Source organism: Cyprinus carpio, chromosome B4 (assembly GCF_018340385.1).
Source record: "Cyprinus carpio isolate SPL01 chromosome B4, ASM1834038v1, whole genome shotgun sequence".
NCBI lineage: Eukaryota > Metazoa > Chordata > Actinopteri > Cypriniformes > Cyprinidae > Cyprinus > Cyprinus carpio.
This window is the reverse complement of record NC_056600.1, coordinates 15,443,972-15,471,442: the sequence shown is the minus strand read 5'-3', so window position 1 is coordinate 15,471,442 and position 27,471 is coordinate 15,443,972. Positions and strand designations below refer to the sequence as shown.

General features: G+C 38.9%; 1 protein-coding gene and 1 pseudogene across 1 annotated transcript in view; both read right to left on the bottom strand.

Moving 5' to 3' along the window:
- The window catches only part of LOC109086423 (myelin-associated glycoprotein-like), a 123,660-nt gene that overhangs the window by 17,580 nt on the left and 78,609 nt on the right, over positions 1–27,471 (bottom strand). The gene's annotated exons all lie outside the window — the stretch shown is intronic.
- On the bottom strand, positions 10,369–26,513 carry LOC109074640 (annotated as a pseudogene).

Below are 27,471 nucleotides of genomic sequence, written 5' to 3'. Positions count from 1 at the left end.
AAATTTCCCTTATGTTGAGCACAAAAAAAAAAAGATAACCGAACATTTGCTGTACCTTTGACCCCACAATGGAAAAAAAAAAAAAAAACCCATAAAAGTAAATGTTTCTATCAACTGTTTGATACCAAAATCTTCTTTTGTGTTCAACAAAAAAAAGAAATCAAGTTTGGAAAACTCGGGGGTAAATTAAATGAGACGAATCGAATTAGAATTTTTTTCATTTTATCCCCCTTTTTTTTGAAAAATGCTTTTGTTTTTGCTTATTTGTGATTGAACATGAATATAAATAAATATAATGATACAAGTAAAAACTGAAATGCCAGGTAAAACTTATCTATTTGTCCAAGAGACAAAACCCCTCAACCCCGGGGGCGGGTTTTTCCCTTGGTACGAACCACAGCCGAAACTGTGTCAGTTGCTTGATGTGGATCGATGTCAGTCTCACAGTATGCCCCTGAAATATCAAAAACCATCAGATTAGGGTGTTTTATGGCATTTCAGATGTTAGAAACAGCCTAATAGGGTTTTTAGCCTTATATAATATCTACCATTCATTAGCAATAGTGACATCAGAAGCAGTCGGGTCATGTAGGCGTAGATAGAAAAAAAACAACACAGCTGAGAGGAAATGACAAAAGCAGAAAACAGAGGCAGCAAATGATCTGTATTTTGCATGTGCTAATCTGAAAATCTTTACCTTCTTCAACGGAACATTTCCATGAAAACATTCTTCCGTGACCTTTGGAAAGTACAATCCCAAGACTGATAACAAGACGCACAATTAGGTCCAGAATCTCACCTTGGCAAGATTTAAATATGCTTTTATCCTGCTCACCTGAAGGGAGTTTCATTAATGGTAGTGTAAAAATATTCATTTTTCAGGAAAACAACTCTCTTCTGAGAAGGGAACACATCAGCATGTAAGTATGACAGTCACAGCTAAGTTATTATGAGAGAAAAAAGAACGAATTCAATTAAGGTTAACATATAAGAAGCGTATTAAAGGCCAAAATCAACTCACTCCTTTCTCTACTGTTGCTCTGACGTCCAGAGAGATTGTCCCACTTTCCCCTTTTACCATCGCTGTTCTCAACTGAGATCAAAACAACACAAACACCTTGAAGCAATTGATCTAAAAGTGGCATGATGAGCGTTTATTTATACTTGTATATGTGTGTGTGTGTGTGTGTGTGTTGTTCCACTTACTGCAATCTTTCTTCGGTATCTTCCCCACATCCACCTCTTCTGACAGATCCACAAACTGTTATAGCTTGGCTTTGTCTTCAGCTTTCTACCATCTTTATAACTACCAATAGCGTATAGAAAAATATCAACTTTACTGTGATACAGACTAATAACCAGGTGATCAGCTCTTGCACATACTCTAAGGGCAATATGTGTAGATTAAGGTGTAAGAGCACTGTAAACGGAATATTGGTGTGCTCTCACCAGATGTCGACGGTCCGGATGAGAGAGTATAATAGCCATTATTAGTGTTTAAGAATGCATAGAGCCAAGGAACTCCCAGCTAAAACTGCCAAGATAAGTCAAAAACAGCAAATCATTCAGTAAAATCACATTTATTTTCAGACAGCAGTCTAGAACAATCAGCAGTTGGTACCTCTGGATGCATCTCTGGATACAGCCTGCCGTTACGGAATGAAAAGATATTGATGTTAGTATGTTAGTGTAAACAGAGGACTGAAGACATATGAGGCCCCTTGTATCGCTGAGCCAGTCTCATTAGCTCTTTCACAAAGGACGTCCAGTGCCAAACCACACCAAGGAGGATCCCATAGAGACAACTCAGACAAGAAAAGCTAATTTAGAGTTATGAACGATAAAATCTCACAGTATTTAATTTCATTGTGAACCACCACAATCTCAACAACGTGAATATATTTTGAAAATACTATTCAGTTGGACTGTTGTTAAAATTCTAATTTAAAAAGTTAAAAACGAAAATATTTTCAATATTAATAACACGTGTCAAGGACATAGCCTGTGACCCTGGACACAAAACCAAACTTTGTTATTTTTGATTTTATTTTTGTATTTTTTTTTTTATCATTAGGCTATTAACCAAGATCTTTGTCCAAAGATCGTTCCATTAACCGTAAATTATATCACATACCTTAACTTTTTGATAGTAATATTCCACTTGCTAAGTGACTTCCTTTGGACAACTTTAGGCGATTTTTCTCAATATTTTGAGATCTTTAAAATGCTATTGTGTACCTATCTCGGCCAAATATGCTACAATCCTCACAAACCATAGTCTACACTAATGGAATACTTATTTATTCAGCTTGCAGATGATAACATACACCTTTAGTTTGACCCATATACCTTGGTTTTAGGGTCCAAGGTCCGCTATATAGCAGCTAGTGGATTATTTTCGGCTAGTTTTTGTATGCGCGCTCGCGAGCACTCTTTTCGTCAGTCTCGAGCAAGCGGTTCCCTGCGGAAACGCTATGTTTAACGTTTAAATAACGTTAGCGTGTTATTTACAAGTATTTTATACCACACTTTCTTGTCGTTCAAAAGTCAGTGGTATATACTTTTAATATTGTGACCGGTATATATTTGACAACCATTTTAAGAGTGCTGTGCCCTGGTATATTTAACATTTTATAAGGGATGATTTTAAACAGAATGTGACGAGCTTCCCGTATAGTGGACAGCATATCCAGATCCCATACACGAGCTCCAATGCAGTTTTTAAACCTGGAAAACCGCCACTTTCGCATTTAAAACTTAGTGGTGATTATTTTAATTGCTACAAAGAGTCGTTGCACGGCCTTATGTATTTTTAATCGGGTATTTCAGTTTTACACATTACAATTATTCGCCCTCCTTGTTGAATGAGACTGAAATTACATGATAACTGTATGAAATATTGTGTTGTGTGTGTTCTTGTTTATGGCACACTCTTGGGACACCTAATTTTTTGACCATGCCCCACCGAGGGAAAGTCATTAACAATCTAATGATGTTTATCTGAAAGGGTAACAATGCAGAACAGGTTTTCTGTAAGGGGTAGTTGTTGGGTTAGGATAAAATAACGTTTGGGCATAATACACAACAGAAGTCTATGTAAAGTCTCCTTCACGGTGGTGTGAAGAGCCACACTTAGCTCTACTAGTATATTAAGCAGTGTCTCAGGAGAGCTGAGATTTCAAAATGGGTATTTTTTTGTTTGTTTTGTTTGGCAACTCACTGTGTCTTCTTCCTTTTCTTGCTGCACACAGGCCATGGCCACAGAGGCATCAAAACAGCACAACTCTCAGCCTGTGTGTTGTAAAAAGCTGACCTGAACAGACGAGAGAACGACAGACACACTGAATCAATGGTAAATCCCAGCCGGCCTTTGACGTGGACAGCGAGCTGAACAAGCCCATAGAACACTTCCATTTAAGAGCAAGGTGCTTCTTCCTCTGGTGTTGTGGAATCCGTTTTCTTATGTTTCTTCCAAATGGCCACATACCTACAGTAAACTACACCGTCACTGAGGATAACAACGGCTTCAGATTTCCTTATTGATGGTAAGATACATTTTCTGAATGATGTGGAGCCAAACCAATCTGTCACAAGACAGATTCACAGTGTAACAGACCCGATTCGCCCGTATTGTAGTTACTGCCTCGGGTCTTGCCTTTGTTGGGCAGCGGTAGTCATCTTCTAAATGTACACCCTAGGACTTCCGAAGAATACGTCTCAGATTGCCACAGAAACTTCCATTTAAATCACCCATAAGTCAATGACAAATTATATGTAGCACTTTTGTGAAACTAATTTAGTCGAAAATACTGCATTACTCACATTAATTTTAAATACTTTTTAATCACCTAAAATACACTGCCTTTAGAAAAAATAAAGCAAGAAATTCATAAAAAACAAATGCATTCTTAAAGGATTTACTAAACAGCAACAGCACATCTAGAATCTGAGCTAGACCTGTAAATGGTTGGTGAGAATTCCTTTTATTTTTGACTGAAAATCTACCAGACATTCGATTAAATAAAAAACTTAACAGGCATCAGAACGTCAGCACTTCTGACTAAATTGTATCCTAACAAGGACCTTATAGGAACTAAATTACAAGAGAACGTGACACTTACTTGCATTTAGGATTGTTTTTGATTCTATCGACGCCAGAACGAAAGAGGTTTACCTCAGCTGTATTTGGGTGCTGGAAATTGGATGAACGAGACTAAATGATATCACCTCTCCAGGAAAAGATAGTCACCAACATGAGAAGGTGGGCAAAATTAAGTGACAGGGCGACAATGATCAATAATTGGGCAAAAGTTTTGGGACCAGTATTGAAACATGCACCTTTTGTTTACAGTAATAAACGACAATGTTCATAAAGGAAGATCTTACTCGAAACGCAGATTGAAAAGGTGAGCAAGCTCACCACTCTGTCCATGTAAGCCTCTGTCCACATGATTCATGCTCATTGGTGGATGACCATTGGCCAGGCTCAGAAACATGAAGAGTATTCCATCACATTCTCCTGTAGCATTCCGATCAGAGTATAGATCTGAGTGTTATTAACCTCCTACAAGCACACAAAAAAACATGCAGTAATGAGATGAAATGTGACGCGATTGAGGTTGAATCTGGTCGACGCGGTACCAGCAGACTGGGCATAGCTGTCGACAAATTGTCTGCGGGTGGTAATTTATAATTCTGTGTAGCGAACAGAATTGTGGGGCGGCGAGGCCGAGCGATGGAAAACGGAAATCTATCGTAGGCTCAGCATATCCTTAGTATGGTGTTCATTTCCCAGGCTTTGAAGAAGGCAGGCGGTAAGGACATTAATTTAAAAGATGCTAAAACGTGTCGTCAGGATGAATTTGGTTGTCTGTCACTTGCAATTCTTAGTATTGTGCGCTAGGTTGTCTGGTGCGAGAGTACCCCCCGGCGCCGTTATGCTGCTGCTTACTGGTTAACCTAAATAATTACATTGTTTAAAAAAAGGTAAAAGGTTAGCGCTTGAAATAAAGTAAAATATAATATTAACCGTAATTAAAAAACATTTACACTTTTTGACTATAGTGGATCCTATACCCCCCCCCCCCCCCCCAAAAAAGAAAATAATACAAGCAAATAAGACAACTTTGTCTAGAATCAGAAAACGAAAAACTGACAAATATTTACAAAATTATTATGATTTTATTTTTTTATAGTCTTATCCTTAAACAACATCCCTACAAAATTACTGAAAAAGCAACCTTATGATATGCTCAGAAAGAAGGACGAAAACGCTAACGCTAGCTAGTGTAAGAAAAGACACTGGATAAGATAATGTAGTCATGCCATCTTTTCAATACTGTAACAAGGGAGCCACCACTTTTCTGTAACAAATACATAGACCTAACTTAGCTCAAGGGAGGTAGTGTGTGTCTCTACGGCTCCCCACACGGCCCATGCTCAGCTTTTACTTAAGGGTAGATATCGTCCCGCTTTTGTATTGGTTGCCAAGCAATAAATCCCGCACGTTGACATTGTGCGAGTCATAAAATCGTGGTGAACGTCTCGTTCCAAGGTCAGGGGGAGCATTACCCCCGTGGTTCCACCACAGCCTTCGACCGCACCTTTTTGAGAGCGTATTGTCTTATCTTGGTAGTATGCTGATGCAGCAGGCAGGTTTGTTGAAGGAGTGTGTATCCATATGTGTGTTGCACGGCGTTTGGTACCTTGGTTTTGTGGCATTTGAACTCTTTCCACACCTGATGGGCAAGAAATCTTCCATGGTTGCCTGCGACATCAGTGATACACAGCCATGATGCGCGTCGTACATAAACTAACCTCCCCCTGCCTTCTGACTCGCTACGACATCACACACCAAACAACTTGCGAGTATATCTTATATATATATATTTTCATATCTGGATCTCAATTCCATGTCCCTCCATAACCTTCTTATTCAATCACACATCCTCCGCTTTGCAGAACTCCCGTTTTGATGACTTTTTTATGGCTTTTCTTCACTTTCTTCCTTTCAACCTTTGCACTTGCAACTTCCTCCACCAAAAGCCTTTTGAAGGTGCCTAGAAATACATGGCAGGCATGCAGAAAATATCTCAAATTCTCAAAGGTGCCGCTGAAATTCACTGCTCTGTGCACAAATAACTGTTTAGCCTCGACGTTTATCCGGTCTGCCTGTCACTCGTGTGCCTTTTAAAAACAAGGGGCGGCTTAACATATCCCGGGCATCGTAATCACTGGTACTAGAAGGGAAAGACGCGAAAAATCTATTAGCGTGTATTTTAAGGATTAATAACCCCGAGTTTTCACCATAGCAGGGAACCTTGATCTGCATCAGACGCCACTTGATCTGAACATGTATGCGTTAGGACCACAGTGGTAGAGGACTTCTGTGTTCTTACACGCAATGGACTTTGACAAATTGCGTGTTCACACCAAGTGTTGTCTAGAAATGGTGGTAAGGTAGTGGGCTTATGGCAATTGGTGAGCCTCTCAAAACCCTTCATATGACTACCGCTAAGGTCCCACAGCGGATGATTATATCTTTGGGGGACGTGGTTGGTTTTGGTCTGGCGTTGTTGTTTTTCTGGACTGTGTCGAATATGTTTTGTACCTGAGAGAGAGGGAAGAGCGAGCAGGGAGGAAAAAAGAAAAAAAGATGACGGGGAAAAAAATAAATAATATAATAATTAAGGGTGGAAGGAGGTGGAAAATCTTTTTTAAAGGGCTTTTGAAATGCTTACAAGATCAGATTCACTTTTTGTTAACTGCAACTATTAAAAAATTGTTTCGATTTAGTGAAATTTAAAGTCTGCGGTGAATTAAAAGATAAATATTAGACTTGAAAACCTAAGCTGGTGAAAATAAGAGTAATAAAATTCAATAAAAAAAAATAAATGAAAAGCTCAATCTAGGTTTGTATTAATTAACATAAGCAAAATGAACCAAACTAGAAAGTAAAACTCTAACATAAAAATAAAACCTAATTCAAAATATGAATGAATGCTACAAGAGTATATAAATAATTCTAGCTCACATGGCCAACTGACACACTCTCGGACCTTTCACAGTAATAATCTTCTCAACCGATAAACAGCGTGTGAAATCTCATCCTACGTCAGGTTCTGAGAGATAGGAAGTAATGAGATCACAATTAAGAAGACGGGACAGAGAGACACTGAAACCGCATTAGTCTGGGATATACAGAAAATTTTATATTAGCCTTACCTGTGCTTTCGTTACGACCTACTATACCAACATGGCTAAGCGAGCAGAGGTAGCTACCTCAGATGTTGCGTAGCGGCGCCCATCCAACAGTGCATCGTACCACGCTAGCTGTTCCAGATATGAGCGGTAACCGTACACAGCACACGACGAAAAAGGTTTTGTATCATGCACTCCCGCGTTCTCGTTACTGCGTAAAGAGGACGCAGTGTCATACCACTTGTGCGCCTTTGGGCCGGCGATATTTTAGCTGTTAATTATAACTTAACTTGTTGTAAGCTTGTCCATGCCTGGCCTGGAAACGCCGGAGGCCGTTTGAGGGGAAATGGCAGCTCACATGGCTACCGTCCGTGGAGTTTACACCGGAAAAGGAATTCAAGATTACAAATCTTTCACGGAGATCAGTCCTTCTGCTCCTTGACCCTGGATCCTGCAAGCCAATGCACTAATCTTGACGTCTTCTTGATTCTCGATAGTTAGTTAAAGAGTGTGAAAAGACTTTTTCTGAATCACGACAAAACACGAGCGATCAGCCAGTAGCCTCCCTCTGGAACGCGGGGGCGATAATCCCCATTGTATGTTGGGAGCACAGGCCGCTCTCTCGGAAACCAGCTTTGGTCCCTTCTGTGGCGCTCCTGCTGATTATTTGAATCTAGTAGGACTCACGACCGCTTGAACCGCTCACACCAGTTTTTTTTTTACCAAAAAAATAAAACACAAAGGATAAGAAAATTGCTTTTTTAGAGGCTCTTATGTTTTTTGATAGCGAAAGGAATCTAAGACTCACCCCAGGTTGCGATTCCTGGCCATGCTCAAAGTGACAACTCCATTTTCATCATGTTTTCCACGTGAATACCTTAAAGAGGTGTTGTTTTTAAAAATGAACTATGATTACAGTCTCCTCTACATGAGAGAGGGAAGGATTTCTGTGGTCATACAGTTGGCCACCCCTCCACGAACGGGATGTGTTGTGGAATATGCTGTAGGTTTTGCTTGGTTTTTTTCCTGTTTCGAAATATTGTGATTGACATGATGATGAAATTGAGAGATGGCAGACGGGAAGAAGCCGAGTCACTGTCACTATTAATCACACCAGTAATTCAAATGTCAATCAGATCTCTCTGTTCTGTTGTGCGAATGAAGCAGGAATGCATGTTCAAATACTGTCATTTTTTATCTCCGAGGTTAATAAGAATAAATCACTGTGCTTTCATAAATATAGCGGGTTGTAGTTCAAGCAATGGTGCATTTTGAAGTCAGCGATGCGAGGCTGTTGGTGTGAGGAGTACCGGGAGTAAAGTCTGAACAATCCTGTTGAACGGCCGAAGTACGGCCAGGTTTAGAGTACGGGTCTTTCTCAAAGTTACTGGTAAATACTTCATTCAGAGCGCTTACTGACAATTAAACCCCCCATTTCAGAATATCAGTATACTGAGAGCCAGAACGAGAGATTTCCTTGATCTTTTTTCTAATAAGGGATGTGGGAAAAATGACGTTTCATTTCCTGCTGCGTCTCACCTTTTTTATAGACATGGTGGGCACTTGTTATGACACTTTGCTGGAGTACTGGACGGGCAGTTTGTTGAAGTGTTCATTCTCCTCCAGAGGAAATTCACCCCCCAGCTCCACACTGTTCCCTCTTCGTCCAATGTGTTAAGCATCAGGGAATTGTAGTAGTCGAACTGCATAGAAGACCGCACCTTGAATATAGAATTGAAAGATAATAAGATTGATGGGATGAAGAATGGTAGAGAGCTCACCATAACTTTGCATTATATTCATCGAAAAAAATCGCAGCTTTCTAACTGCTCTGCCATTCTCTATATAAACACACCAAAAAAAGTAATCCAGTGGAGCCGATGATTCATAACACTAACTATTTTGATAGTAAGATTTTGATCATTTTAAACTAAGCTGTTACGAAATACTAAAATCCTGACCTTGACTGATATTCATCTTTCTTCGCCCATCAGTTCTCCATTTTCTCCAGCACCATTCCTTCACCATCTTTAAACCCACCATCCACTTCTGCATCTCACGATGGGCTCTACATCTTTATATTTCTACACACAGACACATATACTGTATATTTTAATTAAAATAAAAGGACAACATGCCATAGCCTTTTTAGTTTTTACTATAAAGCTAATTATAGTTCATTATATCCTAGATGGTTATTCTATAATAATTTACTCCTAAACAACCAGAAATTTGGCAGATTTAAATAATAATAATAATATGAATTTTATTATGGCAAAAGCACCTTTCTATGAACTTAAGGTCACTTGACATCAGGCATCACAAACAAGAAAACAAGCATTCCATTTGTGTAAGTCGAAATGAAGGACAACAGCTTTTATCATCCGCTTGTTTGTATTCAGAATTCAGAAAATACACTCTGCCAAATCACTCTGATAGTCGCAAAAGCACAGGCAAGAGCTCTAGATCATGTTTCAGTATCAAAAGGCCAATGACAGCAGAACCCTCAATCTGTGTCCAAAGCAATGAGTCCTGCTCTTTGGCCCGTAGGCCAGGAGGAAACATTAGGAGGGTCAGACATAGGATAATCCACCTCTACACAAACACTGTTAAAGAGGACAGTGGCTTTATTCTGAGCCTTAGATTAGGTATTGACACAAAAACCCAAAAGGGGGAAAAAGAGGAGAAAGAATAGAGGGGAGGATGAACAAAAGAAATTGCAGCAGTCTGGGAAGGTTAATCCTCTTCCTGCCTCACTGTTCAGGCACATCCTGCTTTTGTGTGCTGCACTAATAAAGGCCCTTAAGGTGAAAAAGCACGCCTTACATATTCAGGTCAGAATTAAAACTGGTCTATATGACTCTCTGGTAGGCAGTATGGGCTGCTTGTAGGCTGGCACCGGGTCTGGTAACCGTAAAAGTAATGTGTTAATTAGAGTGTTGTGTAAATTCAAACAGATGCCAGATAACTAACTCAGCTGCATCTGACTTTTACCAGCAGTTAGACACATTGCTAAGATATAGTTGATTTACGATAAAGCTGCAGATTATCAGGACAATAATCAGAAATAATCCCTGATTGCTTTTTTGTACGATTGATAAAACGTGAAAGAGGGGTAAAGTCAGATTTCAATAGACACAATGCTCTGTAAGAGTTGCAGGGGGGGAGTTAGCGCCTGAGTATCTGTTTTGACAAGGCCAAAAGCTGTTTTCCAAAGGCATCGGCCACTTGTTGAACCCTGTCTAGAACACAAACAAAAAGCATTAGCATTACATCTTCCTTACATTTTATTTAAGCAATATCATAGCCAACAGAATGTGAGCATGAGATTACTTTTAAGATAGATCTACTGTATAAACAAGAAGAATCAAGTAACTGATATTTTAGGAAATTAAATGTCTGGGGGAGTGACATTTTCATTCTAGAGAAAATGTTCTTGGACAACAAATCTGTACTACAGCATGAGTCATCAATATAGGGTTAGTAAGATTTATTTATTCCTTGAAAATGAGAGATTAATATACTTTTCAGCTGAGATGCATTAAACTGTGACTGCAAAGACATTTATAATGTTACAAAAAGATTTCTATTTCAAATAGATGCTGTTCTTTTGAACTTAATATATTCATCAGAGAGAATCCTGGGAAAACATGGTTTTCACAAGAAACATTTGAAAAGCTGTATTCAACATTGATAATAAATGGTTCCTGAGCACTAAATCAGCATATTAGAGTGATTTCTGAAGGATCATGTGACACTGAAGACTAGTAATGGCTGATGATGATTCAGATTTGTGTTTAACAAGTATATGACATTTTAAAATATATTAAATATTTTATAAAAACAATATTTAAACAGTTATTTTAATTGTAATAATATTTCACCGTTACAATTTTACCAGATTTAGATTTTTAAAAAATGCAACATTGATGAGAAAAACAAACTTCTTTCAAAAATAATCAAAAACAATATATTGTAACTATATGTTAGCAATATGGACTAAAACACAATTACACCTAAAAATAAATGCCAAAGGCGCATTGATGGCAGGAGATTCTTGACAGCAGCCCCATTCTGCAATTTCTTTTAATTCAGTGGTGCTCTCAAATGGAGATTTCAGGCTGCCGTCATTATTCATGATGAGAGAAACCGGTTTGTTAAGAAAACACAGGGTCACAATTTTCTGTACCGCTTAAGAGTTTTAAGCTATTAAGGCTTGGGTTTGGTGTTTCCATATTTGACTTTCAGGAACTCCATTAGCTCTCAAAGAGAACATAAGTCTGTCAAACAGGCTTGTGTTGGGATTTTGAGTGAATGTTTGCCGAGTGGAGTTACGCTTCGGCTTACAGTCTTTTTTGGCTTTATACAAGGGGTTCCCATTGAGGTGTGCAAGTCATGACCTGCAAGCAGTAAGGAGGAAGTGAGAGTTAGTGGAGAAATTACTGCAGTTCTGCGCAAAGGAATCAAAGAATGCTATTAGTGGTTCATCTATAAATGTCTGAGGGTAGAGTGCAAGTGTGAAATGTTTTATGTTGAAGCTTAGCAATAAAGGGTCTCTCTTACATTGTACAGATTTTTTGTATTCATTGGTTTGTTGCGGAGCTCATGCAGAGATGAACTGAACCTCACGTTTTCAGGTGATATCCTCATCTGAAGCTTGTGTGAATTTATGGCATGGTCCCAACTTGAACAACAGCACCCAGAGCAAGTGTTATGCTCCCACATCCTACCCATCAATCCCCTGCCACGTGCAGAATACAGGCAGCGTGATACGCTCTCCAGCTCACCCACGGATCCTGAAGAACAGACCGTGTGTGGTAATTCCAGTCCTGGTCTTGATATCAAATTTGATCCCCTACGTACAGTCCGGAAGCTTCAAAAGTTTTTATTTGGGGTGACACAGATAACCTCCCAAATGTTCTTCTGTAATAATGAACGTCTGGCTCTCTTCTCCTCCATTCCTGGATCATGCCCACTGATGCTTTGTGCTCTCATCTTTTCTTCATTCTCTCTCTGCATCATGGCTCTGTCCCTCCTCAGAGTGTTATATATGAGAGTCCCGCCGATGATGTCTTTGATGCGGAACTGACTTGGTCAGCTGGCAACTTTTGCAGTTTCCACCTGTCCTTTTGCGGTGTTTCTCCTCTTCAACCGCTCATTTTATGTTCAACGCAGCGGGTAGGAGAGGGAAACAGCAAGCAGTAAGTTTTGCCCTCTCAGCCCCCTATAATAATCCACAAGGATTACACTTCACATCCCACCGTGGTGGAGAGAGACAAAGAGATTAGAGACATAGAACTTGTAATGGGTGGTGAGTGGCAGATGAATTGGTAACTCGAGAGATAAAGTGAAAGAGAAAAGGGTTCACGCGGTAGGAGTGGAAACAGAACCTTAGCCATACTTTCGTCAAAACACAGAGTTTTTATTTGCACACTGAAGCACACTTAAAATGTATGAATGTCACTTCTGCAAAGATGGAATCTGTTCACAAGTGATGGCTTAATATTACTCATCTTAATTTCATTTAAACAACTGGTCCCAGAACCTGATTTTTGTGGGCGATGCACACCTATCCAAAATTTTGGGGGGCAGGTTTTTTGGTTTTTTATTAGTAAACACCCTTATTTTGAATTGAGTTCAATTTTAAAATAACTGTTTTCTATATTTGAAGATATTTTAAAATTTTAGTTAACTTATTTCCGTGATGGCAAAGTTTGATTTTCAGATCAGTCAATGACTATAGTTCCTAATACTCGATTTATCAATGTGTCAACAGTGGTGCTGCTTGATAATTTGATGATTCTTAACGATCTTTTGAAATATTATAAATCTTTGACTGTCATTTTTTGAACAGTCCTAATGCCTCCTTGCTAAATAAAAGCATTTGTGTTTTAAAAAAAATTTTTAAGTGTATGCACAGCGTTTCACACAACTGTGGTTCATCCCATTCATCGTGAAATTACACATAATGAATTTGACATTTACTGTAGAAGAGTGTTCCCACATATTTTTGTCTTCCATTTAAAAAACCCCCTCTTTTGTTTTAACCATTTGTTTAACACTATCTTTTTTTTGTTGTTAAATAAAATAGACCGTTTTTTTTCAAAAACCAACTCATTATATGTCCAGTACACAATCTTATTGCCTGTAATAATGCGCATATGATTTGAAGAACTGTCATAACTGTAACTACATCATCCTGCTTTATTTTAAGCACTATGTAAACAGGTCTACATCCTTTTCCCTACAACACATACACGCTAGATTGTATGTGTCACTGTCCAGATGTCATGCTCTAAGAGTTTCCCCACTCGGCCCAGTTAGTGTAAATAACCAGCTTCCATCCTCCAGACACATACACAATGGGGGCCTGTGTGTGTGGGTCTTAGCAATTGTGAGCTGAGGATTTCAGTCCTTGTGACAATGAATGATGACATTTTAATCTGCCGGAGCTGATGATTTTAATCTTATGGCAGAATATTTCTTTTGAGAATGTCTTTTTAAAGAATTGAAATTGGAAGTGATAAAATTTATGAATTGTAAATTAATACGTTTTTTTTCAAACAGGATGCTTTAAAATGCTCACAGGAGTGTCAATAAAGACAATGTGGCAGTGGTCACAAAGAGTTCCTATAAAATACTGTTCTTTTGAACTGTTTATCATATTGATCGATAAAATTCTTAGCAAATCTATCATTGAGTTATTCATTAAATAAAACAAAAATCAGTGTCAACTCTTGTTAAATACGCGTTAAGGGTTAAATATGTAATAATTACTTGACAAACAATTTTTACATTTTCCGATTAAAAGCCTGCACATAGAAAGAAACCTGCTAGTTCAAGCATTTTCTATTTAATAAATTACCTACACTGTGTCTTATACCAGACATTATTTTTGTGTGTTTTATGTTTGTGTAACTAGTGGTTATTGAAGTTTATGCGTAAGAACTTCCATTATCTAAATGTCACCAAACTAAACTCTACTGATGTCCGACCATAATGCGGCAATAAACCAGATCCTCGAATTACTGACAAACAGAGTACAAACAAAAACTTTGACGTGAACACACATGCATGTGCCTCCTCCCTTGGTTCCCGTCAAACACATTGGGTTCTAATAGTGGCCAGTGATGTGTGATGTGTGAATGTAAGCATGGAAAAAGCTCAAACCCAGCACACACAGTACACTGAATGGGTAGCATATAGCATCTTTCATTACACACACACCACACACACTGTAAACACGTGCACGATTTCCTGCACCACACTCGTCTGCTGCAATGCTCTTGTTAGATTAAAGCTCTTAATTTGAGACTTGATGTTAGGATTTCATTCAGCGCTAATGCATTATGATCGAAGCCGCTTCCGTCATAAAATCCACAATCAATCAGTTTATTAATCTGGGAGATACTGAAATGCCTGCAGGCTACCTGCTCCTTAATCAGGGTTCCGCCCACAGCATTTGGCCAGTCACAATACAATGATTTATTTCAGTTTGTTGGTAATGAGTTGTCATTTTGTCAGTGTCAGGTAACAACTCTTGGAATTTAAATATATATGTAACACAATTACATACTTATAAGTGTGACAAATTTTTTTGTTATTTTTTTTTTTTTGACATATAGCAAAAAAAACAAAAAAAGGGAAAAAGAAAAAACAACGAGAATTGTACAAGACCGTATATTAATAAGCACGTGATCATTGGCTAGTTTGATATGTATATGCGGTCCAAAACTCGAAAAGAGTTGCCACTCTCTATTGCAAACTGCTATAGATTTTTCTCCTTAGTTAATCAACCTCATACTAAAGGCCAATGTGCTCCTTCTTGTTAGAAAATCATCGTCATCCGATAACACTATACGTTAAAAAAGTTTGAGGTTGGTAAGAGTTGTTTTTTTTAATTTTCTGAAAGTCTCTGACATATCATTAATTTGTATAAATTGAAACAAAAATACAGTAAAAACGATTTTGTCAGATATTAGTACAGTTTAACGCTGCTTATATTTTTTTTTTATAAATTAAGTTAAGCTGCTTAAATATTTTTTTTTTTTTGGGAGACTTTTTCTTCCAGTACCATTTGATGACAAGCAGAGTTCAAAAACAACAGACTTTATTTGAAAAGTTCACTATTTTTAAAACATTTTTTAGAATTTCGTTATTGTTGTTTTTGATGGCAATTATACTGCAAGCTTTGAATTAATAAAAGTAATTTCCTTTGCTTAAAAAATAACAAAACGTAAAGTACAACCTGACTCCCAACTTTTTAAAGGCGTATTCTCTGAACACCTTACTCAATCCAGATGCTTTCAACAATAAACAGATTACGTGTAGCATGCTTAATTGTTTTCTGTAATTTCGTACATCTAGTATCAAACCTAAAAAAAAAAATCCAAGAACATCCAACTGTTTGTTGTGTTGGGTGTATTTTAATAAGAAAAGCAAATAAAAGAAAAGTACACTGGTCAGCCTGTATTCAGATTTTTGACAGGCTATCTGGGAAAATACTGATGACATTGTCTTTTTTTTTTTTCTTAAAAAAAAAAAAAAATGGAACCGAAAATCATTCCATCATGTTGGTCATAAGAACAGAACCATCAGAAAAATAGAAAAGGACATAGATATACACTTTGTGTGTTTGTATATTTTAAATCAACGAATCATTTTTCATTTTTACCAAGTTGTGACTAAAAGTAGTAAACGATTTCTGCTGGCTTGTAAAAGTGTATGAGGGCAGTTTCTGCCTAGTGGTCTGCTGAGACTAGACATGACATTTTTGGCCCATATCGAGTCATTTATCATTTGTATTTCTATTCTTAATAATGAGGCTAGGGTCCCTGTTTTTTTCTATCTTTGCTTTTGTGGGTATGTTTGTGATGTGTCAAGAAAAAATCCTTCACAAAAAGAAGAATGTCTTCCACTCAGATTTTAGACATACAGCACACTTCCTTGCCCTGTTGGTTACTAAGGATAACGTCGTAATCCATAAAATTCTCTTTTTCAGTGCAAAAATTCTAAAATACTTAAGGATTGCCCCTTGGTTGGTACAAGTGGCCAATTTCACAACTGATATGAGATTTATAGCTTTCAATTTACAGTATGAAGACATTACAATTTCAATCAAACTGGTTTTTCCCCGTTGTGAATCTGGCGCTGAGGTGCCTCAGCTTCTTGGATTGCTACATTCAGAATAGTAGGGCTAGTCCGGAGATGGGAATGCCAATATGGGTTCATGAGCCTGACAGCGTGCCTGTACGTGTAAACTTGCTTCAGAAAGGTTTTTGAGCTGGAGTCCTGGCAGCGAGACGGGAAACATTATGCTTCGATAGATGTGTGCCCAGGAATGAGGCATCATTCTGGAATCTAAAGAACAAAGATACAACCCATTAGAGGTACACAGTCAAACTATAATATATTATAACTAATATATATTATACACTATCATTCAAAGCTTATGGTCAAAGGCTTTTATATATATTATGATCTATATATATTTGTATATAATATAAGATGATATTATATAATATATCATTATAGTTATATATAGACGAAATTAATATTTTTCCATCAATAATCTATCAATAAGACATTTATAAATAATTTCTAAAAGTATTTCTTTCGCTAACAACAGACTAACTTTTGAACTATTCAGTCATCACACGAATCCTGAAAAAACGAATGTTTTCAACATTGATACTAAGGGATTGTTTTTCTTCTTAGGCACCAAATCCTCATATTAGTGAACATTTTCTGTCCGGCTCATGTGCTGACTTGAAGACTAGAGTGATAATTCCTGCTTTTGTTGTGCCGTCACAGGAACACGATTACATTTGGAAACTGGAAAAACGTTTATTTACAATTGCAATCATATTTTACGGATTACTATTTCCAACTATAGGTTTTATTGACTAAATGCAGCCATTGGTAGAAATAGATACTTTTTTCAAAAACACATCTTACCAACCCCCAACTTTGAACAATAGTTTGTGTGTCGTGTGTGTTGTGTGTGTCTAGTACATTTAATTAAATTATATTATGTGTTGAAAACATAATCGTTCTTCTTGTCTGTTTTCCTCTTTTGGTTGAAAGACCTAAAATGGTGTTTTATGTGCCAACAAAAATTTATTTGTCAAAATATTGGTTGCATATCTAAATTAAAATAATCAATAGTTGAAATAATACAGACGTACATGTGTTTGGTTCTGACCTTGAAGTGAGGTGAGCCGTGTGGCCTGTAGCCTGATCTTGCTAAGTGCTCTGATTTCAACTGGGTTCTGGTTCGCTCTTGTGTTTTTAGTCTGGGGTGAACACACTGGGTGACAGAAGCAGGGTGGGGGCTACAGTGCGCTGGGATAGACGCTGAGGTGTAGCTCACCTGCACACCACACATTCAATCACAGGTTATACATACAGCTGTAGGATGACTTGCCACTTATCTGAGAGGAATATAAAGGCAACAGATCAGAATAACTAAGAAAAGATTTATTTTAAACCTGTGTAGAATTAGTTTTTGCTGAGACTGGAGCTGCTGGTGTCATCTGGGCTGTAGAAGCTCCTGATGAGGGTGGAGCTCTGCTCCTGCTGCAGCACCAATGTGAGCCTCTGCAGAAGCTCATGTGGCATACCAACATTCCCTTCCACTCCAGCACGGGGTGCTTTATTTTGGGACTAGAGCAAGTGGCTGAGCAGGACCAGCCCTGAGCTTTAGCCTAGGGTGAGTTGGGGCCCCACCCCACTTTCTCCCTGATTTAACAGTAAGGAAGGCATCCCTGGAGTCCCTGCCACAGGAAGAGGGTTCATTACAGTTTTTGTATTGGGTCAGGCTGGTTCTGGACTGCCCCGTTTTCACACAGGCGGGCTCTCTGGGGATTCAGACAGAGGCTGCAGCAGTGAACCAGACATGAGCTTGTGGATGGCTGGGCAGTGCTGCATGGGGGTGTTGGACACCACAGCACCACCTGCGGGGGAGAAGGGTCATCATATGACAGCGAACGGGCCACCCCGGACCGCGGTGGACCCACCCTACTGACAGTTGGAGGTGGTTTGTGGCGAGATGGATTCTTGGTTTTGACTGAGCACCGAATAAAGTGACAACCGAGAGGTGCTTTGTGTCCAGCTCTGTATCCTGATAAAGAGTGAAAGTTTCTTTTTTATATTTAAATATTAACATATATGTTATGTCTGCTTCTGTCACAAACATGCAGAGTATTCACACCTGCTGCTGTTTGTCCCTGAATGTGTGGGTCCTGTGCTGAGGTTGAGGGGAATGGGTTTTGATTCAGAGATGGGGGTTTCCATAGATGACACCACCACTGCCAATTTCTTTTGGCTCACTGAGTTTTCCCTAAAAGAAAGGAAGAAAACACAAGTAGGAGAAATGCACTGTGCACTGGTGACATCTAGTGTATATAAAGTACCTTAACTCTTGTGCAAGACAAAAACAAGAACATTAAGACATGTATGTTACCTTGTCATAGTCATCTCGTGCTTTAGTGAGCATCTGCATTATATCCACACCCTGCTCTGCAGATCGCGGAGAGACGGAACCAATTTCCATTTGCGGCTGTAACTGCTGTTCCTGCCCTGCCAAACTGACAAGCATAGAGTAAAGAGTGAGTGTGTTTGTGTTTTTTTTTTGTGGTAAGGTCTGGGATTGGATTGGTTTTTTTTTGTTTTTTCTAAACAGAAACCAAAAGATTGTAGTGGCATGTGGGTTTTTTTAACTACTTTTGAATATCTGCCATATGGAACAAAGTAATAAAACACTCAGAGTGTTTCCTCTTCCTCAATAAGAAGAAAATAAAGACAAATTGTAAAGGTTGATGTTGGAACTCATGTGTGATGAGATAAAAAGGGGGTGCTAATCAGGGGTGTCCAATCTGTTCCTGGAGAGCCACTTTCCATCCTCCTGCCCTAATTAAGACACTTGAACCAGGCTGGATCGTATACTAGATAACTAGAAACTTCTAGGCATGTGTGCTGTAGCTAAACTCTGCAGCTGCACCTGGGATTGGACACCTCTAAGCTAAGTCACACAAAAGGCAACATTTTTCTATTGCATTGTTCTCATTGGTTGCAGCATGACCAGTGTAGTCTGATTTGGGAATGAATAAATCTTACGAATAGACTCTTGTAATGAATCAATCTCAAATTTATTGTGCAATTTTTAATTAATCACATTTAAGAGAAAAAAAGAAAAAAACATTAAAATGTGTTAAATATGTTTTGCCTCCTCATAGAAGTACTAGAGAAGAAACCACATCAAGGGAATGTAAGGAAATGGAATCATTAAATTAAATTAGAATCAGAACCAGAATTAAAAGTTGTGTGAGTTTGCAGATAGAAGGAGAAAAAACCTTACTTCTTCATGAGCTTCGCTATTACGCTGACAGTCTTTTTATCGTAGAACCAGATGCCATAAGATGGACACTGCCAAAAAACTATATACAGTACACATTAATATTAATCAGAGATTCAATCAAAACCAATGAAGATCATAACACAGTAGGGCTGGATGATTAATTGAAAAGAAATCGAAACCAAGATTCAGAACCCCTAACCGACCCATTTTCCCCATGTCGGTCATTTCGTTTTTTTAATCCTACTTTACCCTTAAAAACATACTACCGGCGTGTACCCCCGTCTGTGAGTCTGTACGGACGTGTATTGCGCATTTGTCTTTTGCAGTGTCTCGCAGGTGTGTGGCACGCTAAAAGAAACTTTTACACGCAGTGCTGCTCATCAATCCCCCCAGTTCCAAAACAGTGGACCAATCAGAAGACCCCCGGAGGCGGGGCAAGAGTTGCAAACTTTTGTTTTACAGTAGCAGCGTTGGCATGTCAACTTTGTGTATTTGATGGCAACACGTTGGAGTAGGTATTCTGCGCTGTGCTTTATTTTTTAAAAACCATTCCTGAGTGCTGTGTTTAGCGGTTTTACACACAAAGACGTTTTGATTGTAGTCCACATCGCCCAGTCCTATAAAGCCCTGTTCACACTACAACACGCAACGACAAAGCGACACGATCCCATTAATTTCAATGGAGAGCTGGCGATTTTTTCCGGCGACACGAGCGTCAGCGGATGTTGGCTATGGATGGGGCGTATCCAGTGATGCGACAAAGTTCAGTATCCTTAATGCAAATGAAGAGTGACTTTCAGGAGCCAATAGAAAAGAAGACAGAGCTCATGTGATCGTTCTCCTCTTAGCTCAGCAGTGATGGAAAGATGGAGGAGAGGCTGATCCTTGCTGTCATCATTCATGTTTTTATTTACAGATTCAATTTATATTTATATTTAGTCTTTTGCCTCCAAAATGGTTGAATTTAGCGGCAAGAGAACTGATTCGCTGTCAACGTGAGAACGCCCACTAGCTACCTCATTGCCAGCCCCTGGCGACATGCAGCTTAACACAGCATCAGAATTAGCAGTGGAAAAGGACCACCGAAACTGACAGCATACAAGTACTTACAGTGCCATCATATATACATACACACAGTCCACTCAAGCCAAAATTCCTTTCCCAGAGAGTCCAAACTGCCAAATGCCCAAGCAGAACTGGAGCCAACTGCTGTTCCAGGACACCAAAACATCTTTAAAGACCAAGTCTTCAGATGCTTGTGGCAACAGTCACTGCTCATTTTAGAAGCAACCGTATTAGGAACAATTAATAGCGATTTCAGTGATAAGTTCAGACTGTGGTTCCTCATGAACTAAACTTAGAACCTGGTGCTGACAGCTGAATCAGGACCTGTTCCATTCACCTCCAGAAGTAGCAGAGAGATAAAAACCAAGGGCAAGTAAACGAAAGAGAGAGAGAGAGAGAGAGAGAGAGAGGTGAGAGAGAGAGAGAGAGGGGTTGGTGCTCTATATCCACAACTGTTCAATCTCAGAGCAGAGAGCACCATGTGGGTCAGCGCCTAGGGAAAAAACCCCAAACAAAATACTGCCTGGGAACCGAGGATCCCAACTCTGAGAGTAAGAGAGAGCGAGCAGGGGGAGGAGAACAAGGATAGAGAGGGATGAGAGGACACTGCGAGCGCTCTTGAAGTTGAACTTAGCAAAACACAACAAAGAGAAAAGAAAAACAGAGACCCGAACCACACACCCTCGCTCGTGTAGAGTGCAAAGCATTCGCTGCATGTTTTACTGAATGGAGTGGAATCCATACACGCAGTGAAGAGACGGTGAACTTCTGACCGACTTCAAACAGACCAAAGCTTCAATCGGCAGAGGATTCAAATCTCAGTAAGAGAAAAAAGATGCTGCGGGGGCTGTTCAGTCGGCGCAGGCTGAAGCACGAGCGACTGGAGGAGGATGTGGAGGTGCGGTTCAAAGGGAAGCTGGTGTCGGAGAGAGAGCTGGACTACACGTTCGTGCGGCCAGGAGGTAAGAGCTTTGTATACGCGAGAGTCCTGCTGAAAGTCTCCAGCTACACAGTACAAATCACAATCACAACACTGTGTTTTGTTTAGATTGAGGAGCTGACGGAATCCAGCACCTCTCTGCACATTACGAAGAGCGATGTGTTTAAGATGGACAGGTAGGTCTTACTTCCCATTGTCTGAAACCTTATTAATAATGTTTGTAAAGGCATTTTTATTGCTCTAAGTATTCAACTATTAAAATAACTCAAAAAAGAATTTGTGCTACAGACATGGACAGTACCTCAAATCGTGTGGTCTATTGAGGAGAGCTGTACTATAAGTCGCCAGATTTAGTTTTCATCTGGTGGATAATATAACACAGGAAAGTATTTCCTTAGATGACATTGAAACCAGGGACAGGGCCATATATAGAAACCAGAATAAAGTCCTGCAGGAATGAGTCTAAAACCTGGCAACGCACTTCCCCAATATCAGTGGGTATTTTTAATGGGATTTGGTCAAATGCCTAAAATAAGGTCTCAAGCGTGTTTTTGCATTGTATTCTATAGCAAGTATAGAAGTAATCCTCTACTTGTGATTTAAGCTTTTAAGTTTCCTGAAAATAAAAGCTGATGGGGACATTACACCCTGTATCGATATATCAAAAACAGTAAATCTTATCTGCTTACTAGTCCACTTTTTACAACTTCACACTGTGATTATACTCACTATCTTGCAAACTATTCTGCCTCAAACTCTAAGATTGAAAAGAGCTGTCAGAAGCATAATGTCAGTGACTTTGAAATCATGCCACCATGGTGTAGTTAGTTTATAGCCTAAATTTAGTTTTTTTTTTCTTCTTCTTCTAAGGATTGTATTTAGATTTCAAAATTCATGAATGTTGTGTTCATCTGTGAAGATTATCTTGATAATGTTCTTCTTCTTCTACTTGATAAGAATCATAAGCATTTATTGCTCACAGTGGTTATTTTTTATCTGCAATAATCTAAGAGTCAATGGAAAAATCCAATTGGCTTTTTTAAGGGAACCAGTGTAATGCTAAATTATTGGTTGGCCTACAACATAACATCATACCTTTAGAATTCTATATAATTGAGACTTGGTGGGCTCTTTTGACTGTAAACTATGGTGGCCCAGTAGTCTCCGAACACAGCACATAGGACTAATTCTGTTGTGTTGTGCTATTTTTGTTGTCTTGTGGCTTGTTTCTGTTGTATTGTGCTAATTTCATTGTGTTGTACACTACTGGGCCACCATAGTAACCAAGTTCCCTAGAACACCCCAGAGTGAGGAACAACACACTAACAATCACTTAGAACATTTTTCAGCCACAGAGCAGTTCTATGGCTACCACTCACAACATTCTACAATTGAGGTGGTGGCGAGTTTGATCGGAAAATAAAAATCCACTCTGTGGCACATAAATCAGTGGAATAGTTGGCCAGTAAACTCTCAACCTACATTTGGAAGCACCCAGGATAGATTTTCCCATCAGTCAGTTAGCAGTAGCACAGATTTTCACTGTCACTGCAATGCTCAAAAAAATCAGTTTTTGGACTGGCTGAAACATTAAGATCTACAATGATTCATTCAATCAGCCTGAAGTACTTAAGGCTTTTCCGCATGCACTCTATTTGCAGGTCTCTTTATCACGAATTCCTTGGAAGCCTGTCCATGTGTGTTGTGTGTGAGAGAGGCTTGTTATCTAATCAGTATTGGCTGGTCGGGTCTGTGATGCTGGCAGGAAACTGGAAGAGAAACACATACTTCTCTGCACCATATAAGGCACTGTGGCTCTGGGGCCTCTCATGCGGGCACGCCTGCCAGGGATGTCTGATCTCACACTACACCACACACAGACGCCAGTCTGACAGCTCTCTCAATTCAGACACACTTTTACTGCTATGAAGTTCTTCACTTTTTTGGATGGATGCTTACCCTGTACTGCCTGTGCTGTTTACACCTGGTATTAACATCTGTTATAAGCAATCCGTTTAACACGGCATGCCAAATACACACCCAAATGGGGTCCAAAACATTTGGCAATCATGCACCATCCATATCCAGTCCAATTTTTGTGTCTGTGCAGCTGTGTGTGTGATCTGAACCCTTCGAAAGAAAGATCCACGTGCATCTATTTGCACTCATGGTCAGTGAAATTTACTTTCAAAGGCTTGTTTGTTCAACTAAGCATGAGATCGAGGGAAACATGGAAAATGAAGTACATCTGGGCCTTTGTTGGCTGAACATCAGATTTTTTAATTTCCCCAAACAAAGAGTAATACTAGATGAGTTCATCTCCCAAAATCCTCATGTGAGCATTCCTGTAGCTCAAGCATTAGAGCATGATGCTAGCAACACCTAGGCCATAGGTTCGATTCACAGGGAATGCATGAATTGGTCAAAAGAATGCAATGTAAGTCACTTTCCATAGAAGCATCTGCAAAATGTATAAATGTACAATGTACATTGAGGTTTTTAACCCTGTCTGTTATAACATTATTGTTCCTAACACAGATACTTTCATCTTGTCACATTATGTAAGGATTCTTTTATGAAAAACACTTGAACAAGTAATCAAATCTGCATACTTTTAGCTATGTGTATTATACAGCTGTACGAGCTCTTTACTTTGATGCATTTGAGATGTTTTTCACAAATAGAGTGACTTACAGCGAGCATTCCTGTACAGGAGAAATGGATGCTGCAGCTGGAAATCTAAGTCTTTAGTGATGGGTTCGGTCAGGTTGTCCATGCTCAAACGATTCAGGATGGTGAAGCCGTGCCTGGGGGAGGCAAACCTGATGCACAGAAAACTGACATTAGAACTCACAACACGAGTGGGAAACTAAAGCTTATGAATCTGATGGACCTACACAACTGTGAGTAGGTGTTTTGCAGTGTTAGTGCAGTCAAGTGTACAGTCAGTGTTATATCAGAAGGCTGAGGAATATCACGCATGCAAATTTTTTTTTTTAACCTTTAGAAGAGAGTTAGATCTCTAGGGTTCTGATTCAGGACATACGCGTGTGTTGCTTCACTGTTGAAGACATCAGAAAACATACAAACCTGTTATAGACAAACAGAGTTCCCTCCACATCTGTCTTTTCCTAGAGAACACAAATGCATTTATATATTTAAATTTAACTTAAAATAAAAATAAACTACTATTTAAAAAAAAAGTCTAAATAATTTTAGAATAATCAATCATCTACCTATCCATTAACTGTAATAAATTTTGTTGATATCATGGTTTACCCATTCATTAGTGGTGTTGTTGAAGGTGTAAAGTGCTACTTGGCTGGCCAGGTCTGTGATGCTGCTGATGTAGGGGTCGAGTCTCTTTAGGGCAGACAGACTCATGGATAAACAGCTCCCGCCGCCACCTGTGCTTGCAGTCATGACTCCAGTCCTGTTCTGTAAATAAAATATGATCTTTAAATAAAACCATTCAGATGCCCGAGATTATGGTTTACTAAAAATTGAAACTGTAAGGCTGATCAGCAATTGTTTACATGCATCAGTATCATCACAGACTATTAGAGATATTTTACCTACTCCACAAAAAACTTTTTCTGAAATAAGTTTAAATATATTTTACTTAATACTGCACGTTTTATTGTTTTGATAATTGTAAGATCTCCACTGGACTGGTTGTGTCTCAATACTTTAAATGAAGACATAAAATTTAGATATTAAGTTGTAAAAGTAGAACAAACCTTCACCCCACAAAAAAAGTAAAAACAAAAGCTTCACACAATGCATGCGTTGCTCCTTGTTTACAAGCAAGCAGAAGAATGCACACGCATGCGTCGTGGTGCTCTCGTGAATGCACGTCGAAAACTAACAAGAAAGAGAAGAAATAGTTGAATAAAATCATTATTTTTGTTTTCTTTGCACACACAAAAAAATTCTTGTAGCTTCGTAACATATTTTAACAATGTCCTTACTACCTCTCTGGGCCTTGAATGTGTCAGTTGCTTTGCTGTCTGGATCAGAAAGCTCTTGGATTTCATCAAAAATATCTTAATTTGTGTTCTGAAGATGAACGAAGTTCTTAGGGGTTGTGAACGACATGAGGGTGAGTAATTAATGACAGAATTTTTATTTTTGAGTGAACTATCCTTTAAAAAAAAAACAAAGCATGCACACATTTTTAAATATTTTATAAAGGTAAGTCCGTTTACGTTTATTAAATAAATCAGAGCTGTGAAATTAATTTAATTGAAATATAAATACATCAGGAATTAATGTTGATACAGTTAAATAAATGAAATAAATTAGTCTTGCATGTGTACTTGACAGTGTTCCTATGCAAGTTGTTATTACTGCTTTGCCCAACCGCAAGTCTGTATTTTATTATGTCCTCTAGATTTGGTTTGGTTCTCTCTTCATCATCGTAAAATCGATGTCTAGTACAATAATAGCGCGCCTCGATCTGAGGCATCATTCATGTCTGTAGTACAAACTCTTCTGCGGGACGGTTTACTACAGAAGTTTGGTCACGTTAGTGCGGGATAGCGGTTTGTTCAAATCCCCAACCGTGTATGAACAATAGTAACACTGATGCTTGCCATTAATAATTTAATAATTCATACCTCCACAAGTTTATAAGCAAAATAACTGAGGCCTTGGTGAGCTGCTGCTGCCCTGTTATAGATCGGACAAGAGTGAAACTTACCTGCACTTAAAATACCGCACAAATCCTAAAACTCCTTTAAAACGAGATTTAACTCTGAAAAACAGGACTGAAACACTTTAGTTCACGTTCCGGTTTCCTGCTATATGTTTTCAATCATCTACAAACTAACATAACACGAATATATCGCTTTATTTCACTTATCTAACTCCTGATCGGCTACCGCTCTCGCCATGTTTGCGCTGACAAGAAGACAGCACGAGCTGATCGCTGAGCTCGCGCGCACACAGGAAAAGTAATCGAGGAGTATGAGCTGAGACTAACCGATGAGCCTGAGGCCCCGCCCCCTGCAGCAGCATGGCTTGAGCTCACCTGAGACCCACCAGACCTTTAATTTTTACATCTTGGTCATTGATACTGATGAAGTGAGCTGACGCTGCAGAGTTTGAGCACCCAGGGGAGCCCTTGAGGATTTAATTCTCGCATTCCTGCACTATTCATCCTCTGGTAGGCATGACATTTTTGTAATTGTTTAGTTTGTTTGTGTGTTCCTTCTAAAACACACAGGCTACAATTCGCAGTCCAGAGGAAAACCTCCCTATGTTACTGTTATTTAAAGGTGCACTTAGGATCCCCCCCATCCCTTGTTCTATTCCAATAGAAATTAATAGCAAAACCATATAATCAATTATTTATATTGTCTCTATTTATCCCCCTTTGGACTTATTAAAATAATCATATCTCACTTTAAAATTGTATTAGTAGCCGAATTCATGCCTTTGCACATGACAACTGTCATGCCAATACAACATTAGCATTAACAATAAATTTGTGTACCCTAAAAAGAGGTTTCAGCTAGGGACTTTACATGAAGGTTGCAACAGGAAAAACGTAGAAACTGAATGCTATTGTGCCCTTGAGCAAGACACCAGGGTTGCTTTTAGAGTGACTGGCGTATTATAAAATGCACCTTCTAAAGCATAATTTACTCGACGACATTTACTCGTTTACCACTAGAGGGCATCACTATACAATTACTCGTGATCTGTCATCGTTCTCGGCAGGATTTCAGACCTATTCCACAGAGCACAGCAGCCCCATGCAGTTTTTATGATATTGCTAAAATTTATCTTTTTATGTACAAACTTGTACGTTTCACCCGGGATGATAAATATTGCCAAAAAAAGTTGGTACCCTTCATATTTTAGCATTTACCTTAGACCTAAACCCTTTCCCATTACATGGAGA